The sequence below is a fragment of the Colias philodice genome, chromosome 19 (assembly GCF_061535455.1).
Source record: "Colias philodice isolate Cphi_HAF_F1 chromosome 19, ilColPhil1 Martin Lab GWU primary, whole genome shotgun sequence".
In the NCBI taxonomy this organism is placed as follows: domain Eukaryota; kingdom Metazoa; phylum Arthropoda; class Insecta; order Lepidoptera; family Pieridae; genus Colias; species Colias philodice.
Window position 1 is genome coordinate 3,163,870 of NC_143104.1, and position 6,637 is coordinate 3,170,506.

Genomic DNA, 6,637 nt, shown 5'->3' on the forward strand with positions numbered 1-6,637 from the left:
ATCAGTATTTACCTCATAATATTTTGATAACTAATAAATAATAATAACCTTAAATATTATGGACACTCTATTCGTATATTACCTACCTCAAAATGTATTGTATAATCACTTAGCTAATTCCAAGCGCTCACAACAAAACGGTAATAAAACCATATTTGTATTGTAACTTAAGCGGTAATTTAAGAACTCGGTGTAAAAGCCGTTAAAATCCATCACATAAATCAAAAATTAAATCGCTTACAACAAATTTCACGCGTCGTTTCAATTCGAAATAGATTATAAAGTGTTCTTATTGGATTATTTATTGTAATAAGATTCTTATGTGAATAGTGAGTAAGAAACTTTTTAAGAAGCCAATAACAATCTAAAATTGAATAATATGTACCTACATGTAGACGTAGTCGGGTTTCAAATTAAAATTGAAACCGTAATGACAATAAATATGCTTTTATAAATATTGAAATAACTTATGTCTAGAAATGGTCTAGAATTAGCATTGCAAATGGCTAGAATGAATTACATATTAATTTATTAATTAGGTATAGTTAATTATCATCATCATCATCTATCAAATGATGATGATGAGCACATTATACAAGAATTTAATTAAAAAGGTCTTACCAAGATTTGACGAAAGCTTTAATCACTGAGCTTCTACGACTCTAACATCTTTAACCATACAATAAAACCTAGCATCGCAGTATTATAAAAACACTAGCTTTCCGCCCGCGGCTTCGCCCGCGCTTTCAAAGAAAAACCCGCATAGTTCCCGTTCCCGTGGGATTTCCGGGATAAAACCTATCCTATGTGTTAATCCAAGTTATCTTCTATATGTGTGCTAAATTTCATTGTAATCGATTCAGTAGTATTTGCGTGAAAGAGTAACAAACACACACATACACATCCTCACAAACTTTCGCATTTATATTATTAGTAGGATAGGATAGTGCATCCACTATTGTAATCTTCGTTCATGTTACGAATGGATTTAAAATGCGGACAAAGTCACGTAGGTTCGCTAGTGTTCCGCATAATGTAACTAGAAGCTAAGTTAAGGTGGTGTATAAATTTCAATGCATGTAAATGTGCTTAGATCGAGCCGCGCGAGCGAGTAACTTAACGTACTCTTCCGTGTGACTCGTGACGATAATTGATGAATTTGAATTTTTATTTTCTTATTGGATATTTAATTTTGTAACATTTTTTTTTAAATAATACGATGCATCAATAAGTAAGATAATATAAATACAGTATGTATATGATAACGAAGAATCTATAAGCACGTAATGATACATTCTTATAAGATACTCAAAACTCTTTATTTACAGTTTTTATAATTCAAAATGTTCTAAAATTAAAAATAGGAATCAATTTCTCTATAGTCTATACGATTCATAGTAGAGAATAGAAGTAACTTTATTAATTTAAAAAACATACATTTAATTTAAAAATTGGAGTGCACCAGGAATTATCTGTGTTTATTTTAATTATATCTACTAGTTAACACACATCCCACATAATAAAAATTAAACAATAAAATTAAATTCCATCCACTTTTGTAGCAAATTGCCAAGTGCAATTCTGAAGATGCCCGGGTCCATATGATCAGATCGTGCCCAGCCAGGAGCGGGACGGATATATCACAAACAGCTTAGTGAGAAAGAGATAGTCGTTAGGATGACCAGTTAGGGGTCAGGGGTGAACGCTCTCGTGACGTATACTGGTTCCGAATAAGGTTCTTGTCTAATAGGAAAATAATTTTAAAATTATTGCTTAAATCTCGGAATGCTCATATTTTTAAGGAAACGATTTATTTATATTTCAAATATTTCAATTAAATTTAATTAATGTGCAACTAAATCCTAACATCTAAATGGGTCTGAATCTGATTTTTTTTTTTTTTTATGTTTTGCATTTTATTCTCAGTATGTCAATGATCGGTAGGAGAGTTATTATTTTTCGTTTTCACATTAAAACTAGAGTTTTAATAACTTTATTTTGCTCTATAGAATCATACAATAAAATGAAGTACAATTTATGCTATAAATTGTTTTACCTTGATAAAACATCTTAGATCATTAAGTAAAACATATAAGGCGACGAAAAGAAATAAATTTAGTAGAGAAGATAATCTCTACCGCAGTTCTACAGTTAACAAGGCAGTAACTATTTACTATTTAGTAATCTGAGGTATAGTATAGCTACTAGGTAATATTAGTAACTATTTAGTAATCTGTGATAATATCGCAAATAACTAGTATCACTTCAGCTTAATATTTGCTCAAGGTCTAGAAACTTCGCCGACGGGTAGGGACTAACTGTATGCTTATATTTAATAGGTCATTGTGTGAATCCTAGGTATGAGCTGGTTACTTTGAAGTCTTGGTGTTAAGATTTGTCACCTTGAAAATTTCTAACCTGAAAACAAGGACAATGAAAAACATCAATTTTAACTTATTCTTTATTTTATTTATTTATTTTATTTACACAAAAAATACCTATAATTAATTTACATCAAATAAACATAAAGGTAGAGCATTCTTTCGTGTAAAAGAAAACTCGTATTCAGTGTTGTTCAGTATTAGAATATTTTCGAATGCACTAAGAACAACGAAAGAGTGCTCTACGCCTGTTTACATTAAAAGAATTTGACATAGTGGGGTAGTGAGCATTTGTTCGTTTGATGTAAATGCACCGTTAGATGTCTTCTTATTGTATTTTATATCATGATCATGATAATAAAAATATCCAATACTAGATTTCCGCCCGCGGCTTCGCCCGCGTTTTCAAAGGAAAACCCGCATAGTTCCCGTTCCCGTGGGATTTCCGGGATAAAACCTATCCTATGTGTTAATCCAAGTTACCCTCTATATGTGTGCTAAATTTCATTGTAATCGGTTCAGTAGTTTTTACGTGAAAGAGTAACAAACATCCATACATCCATACATCCATACAAACTTTCGCCTTTATAATAGTATTAAGATAAGATTAGGTACCTCCAATTGAATCAATTTTTCATAATGGTTTTTAAATACCACCAACACCGTCTAGATGGTCCAATCTACCATATTACATTTTACTCCCAACTTCCTGCAGTATTCCGAACACCTACCAGTTACCACATACCTAGAAAAGAGTCTATGTATCTTTAACTTTATGAAGAGCCTTTATACCCTTAAAAGGCAAAGCACCTGCAACCACCAATGCAAATGTTTATGGGCAATAGTGACCACTTAACATAAGGTGAGGTACTTACTTGCTTGCTTAGCTATAAAATGGGATTTGGAATGCAAATTTTCGCGCTAATTCGTTATTGAACCATAGATTTATAACCATAGAATCTATAAAGCTGAAGAGTTTGTTTGTTTGTTTGATCGCGCTAATCTCAAGAACTACTGGTCCGATTTGAAAAATTCTTTCGGTGTTGGATAGCCCATTTATCGAGGAAGGCTATAGGCTATATATTATCACGCTAAGACCAACAGAAGCGGAGCCACGGGTTAAACCGCGGGGCGCAGCTAGTTAGAAATATATAGAGCGATCTTTCGATGTAATTTTTGTATCTCCGGTAAAAGAAGAGATAAAACCTGCATTTTATACTCGCATAAAACCATTTTGACGAAACCAATATAATTTTTATGATTGAAATATCTGTAATGTTTGTTGCAAATAGGTTACGTAGGTACATATAATTTTTATTTCAAACATCCATAAATGATCATAAAGCAATGCACATATTCCGTAAATGTAAACTGTAACCTTAATAAAATACTATACTCGTTTAAAACTCGACTCGTTAAATCTACACCTATCAGAATTAACTTCACAATCAATTCTTTTAACATACATTTCGTTTAAAGCCGAATAAAGAATATCACCCGCATCAATAAATATAGGGTATAAGTCAATGTAACTAAGTTAACGTTGCGCTACAATTTATGGAGGGTTCCGTAGGTATTTTATTTAAATCGAATGGTATATTTTCTTGAATCTTAAATGAAGAATGTTATAATATTTCTTGAATATAGGTACTCATCAATATACGCAAATAAGTGTGGCAGGTTATTACAAAAAATGTTTTGGTTGATACGTTAAATTGTAAATGGTCAATTTATATATGAAGCTGCAGATAAAATTTTTGTAACAAACGTTATAACAGTTACTATAACTTAACAGTTAATTTAAAACTAATATTAATATTATGTAGAACAGTTGACGTCAGTGAGTGACGTCAATCAAAATTTTGATATGTTTTTGATGTAAGCTTGTTGGCTAGTACACATACACAATCTAACTGTGTCTTTCAACGCATCAATCAACGCAAGTTTTCGATCTTCTTTTATTTCGCAAATGTTTATTTTTATACTGTCCTACGGATCTCTAGCGAACCACATTTGCGTTCATAGCAAATAATTATACAGTGGTTGTTACAAGGGGTTGTGGGGTGGCACCACGGGCACACAATAGACTGATGTAATGATTTTTATGTGATTTTCACGCAACACCGCCCACGAAAATGCGAAACCGTTTTTTAATTATACAGCAGATTTTAAAATACGTATTGGTGTATTTGCTACTGATTTTTGAACGATATGTTGTATTTTTAAAGTGTATTTAAAAAAAAATTAGCACGGTATCTACTAATGTAGTTATGTCATTACTTTTCGCTCCGAATTAAATGGAAACCGAAACTCTCACGATTTAGTAAACTTTTAAAGTAAAACTTCTTTAGGCGCGATGAGAATAAAATTTCAAGGTAGCGTCATGGCAATACCGTCACGCCATGGATTAAGGCGACGATTTTGCTATCTTTGAATCTTGCCAGAGAAGTTTCACTTCTGACACGAGTGCTCGGCATACACGCCCTTTTTAAATCTTAAGTCAATTAAAATATTATTTACCGTTTACTTCACTCCAATTTACTTAAAATTTATATACCTAATATAGGTAGGTAATCCATATAAAATAGTATGTAATAACAAAAATGATCCGAAAATATTCATATTCATAACATTAAAATGAGCATGACCGTGTGTACCAACTACCACGCATCTTTAATTTTATGCAATATTTTCATTGATAGTTCATTAAAAGGGTGTAACTGTAAAAACAGATAACGAATCACGAATAAAGTTGTTTTAATCCGAGATTAATTTAGTACAGCGCCATCTAGTGGGGTACATTCACACTATAATATAATGTTAAAATAAAAAGTGAGAATTATTATTTAAAAATCAACCGAAAATATATATGAAAAAATACTATAAAATGCAGAAATACGTACTAATTATTGTTTACCTACCATAAATATGTAAGTGTATCAGAAGGAATTGTACTTACTCATACTTATACATATTATATTTATTGAGGTTTTTGTTGTTGATTGCTTGAGTAAACTACCTACAAATTTTTAAATTTCTTACATTTTTTTCGGACGATATCCGACCGAAAAGTTTTAACTATAGGTAATCTTTATCAAGATTTGTTAGATTGTAAAATGTAAAAGATAAATTTTTAAATGCATGCTACGTATTTGGTTCCCTATTTTGGAGCATTACTTCATTGGGGGTGTAACTCAGTGGTAGAGTGTCTGCTTCGCATGCTGAAAGTCCTGGGTTAAAATCCCAGCACCTCCAAAAAATGCTTTTTAATAACTTGGTTAACAGTTGGTGTTGTAGAATATTTTTACAGTGGTAAAGGTATTTTTATATTTTGGTACATTCTAGTGACAAATAAAGCTGAAGAGATTGTTTGTTTGAACGCGCTAATCTCGGGAACTACTGGTCCAATTTGAAAAATTCTTTCGGTGTTAGATAGCTCATTTATCGAGGCAGGCTATAAGATATATCATCACGCTACGACCAACAGGAGTGGAGCTACGGGGGTGAAACCGCGCTTAGCAGCTAGTATTTAATATTTTTAATAAACATTCTGTATAAGACATCAACCCATTCTTCAAAGTTCCTGAAATTTTATTTAAGAACTAGCGGTCCGCCCCGGCTTCGCCCGTGGTACATATTTACGTTTTCTCTACATAAAAACCATCCTCGTACTTCAAGGAATATAATAAAAAAAGAATTATCGAAATCGGTTCAGCCGTCCTCGAGTTATGCGCTTACCAACACATTTTGCGATTCATTTTTATATATAAGATTTACATTAACTACTTTCATACTACAAAATCAAAACATATTCAAAAAAATTAGTTGTTTCAATTATGATTTTTAAATGATGGGTCTGCTAAAACGTTTCGCTTCTGACACATAATACCTAATGGTTATTAAAAAAATATATCGGCCGAATAAACCTCCTCCTTTTATTGAAGTCGGTTAAAAAATAACATTCTTCCAAGTCGGTTAAAATAACGTAATCATACAAGCAATGTATTCAGTAGCTAATCACAATGAATTGCTTAGTTCCTCAAATGTCAGACCAAATGGAATAACAAACTAAGGATGGACAGGCTGGTTAATAATTCAAACTAGCATTGGTTCGTAACCACTGCCACAATTGTATGAACTTGAGGAATATCCTTGGTATAATATTCTATCTGTAAATTAGTTATATCCTATCCTACTAATATTATAAATCCTACTTAGAAATCCTACTTGGAAAGCTAGTAATCTTTTATATATAA

General features: G+C 31.9%; 1 non-coding gene across 1 annotated transcript; it reads left to right on the plus strand.

Annotated features, from left to right (window-relative positions):
• The first annotated feature begins 5,564 nt into the window (after window positions 1-5,564).
• On the plus strand, window positions 5,565-5,636 carry TRNAA-CGC (transfer RNA alanine (anticodon CGC)). The gene has a single exon. It is a non-coding gene; the product is annotated as a tRNA-Ala (tRNA).
• Window positions 5,637-6,637: the final 1,001 nt, after the last annotated feature.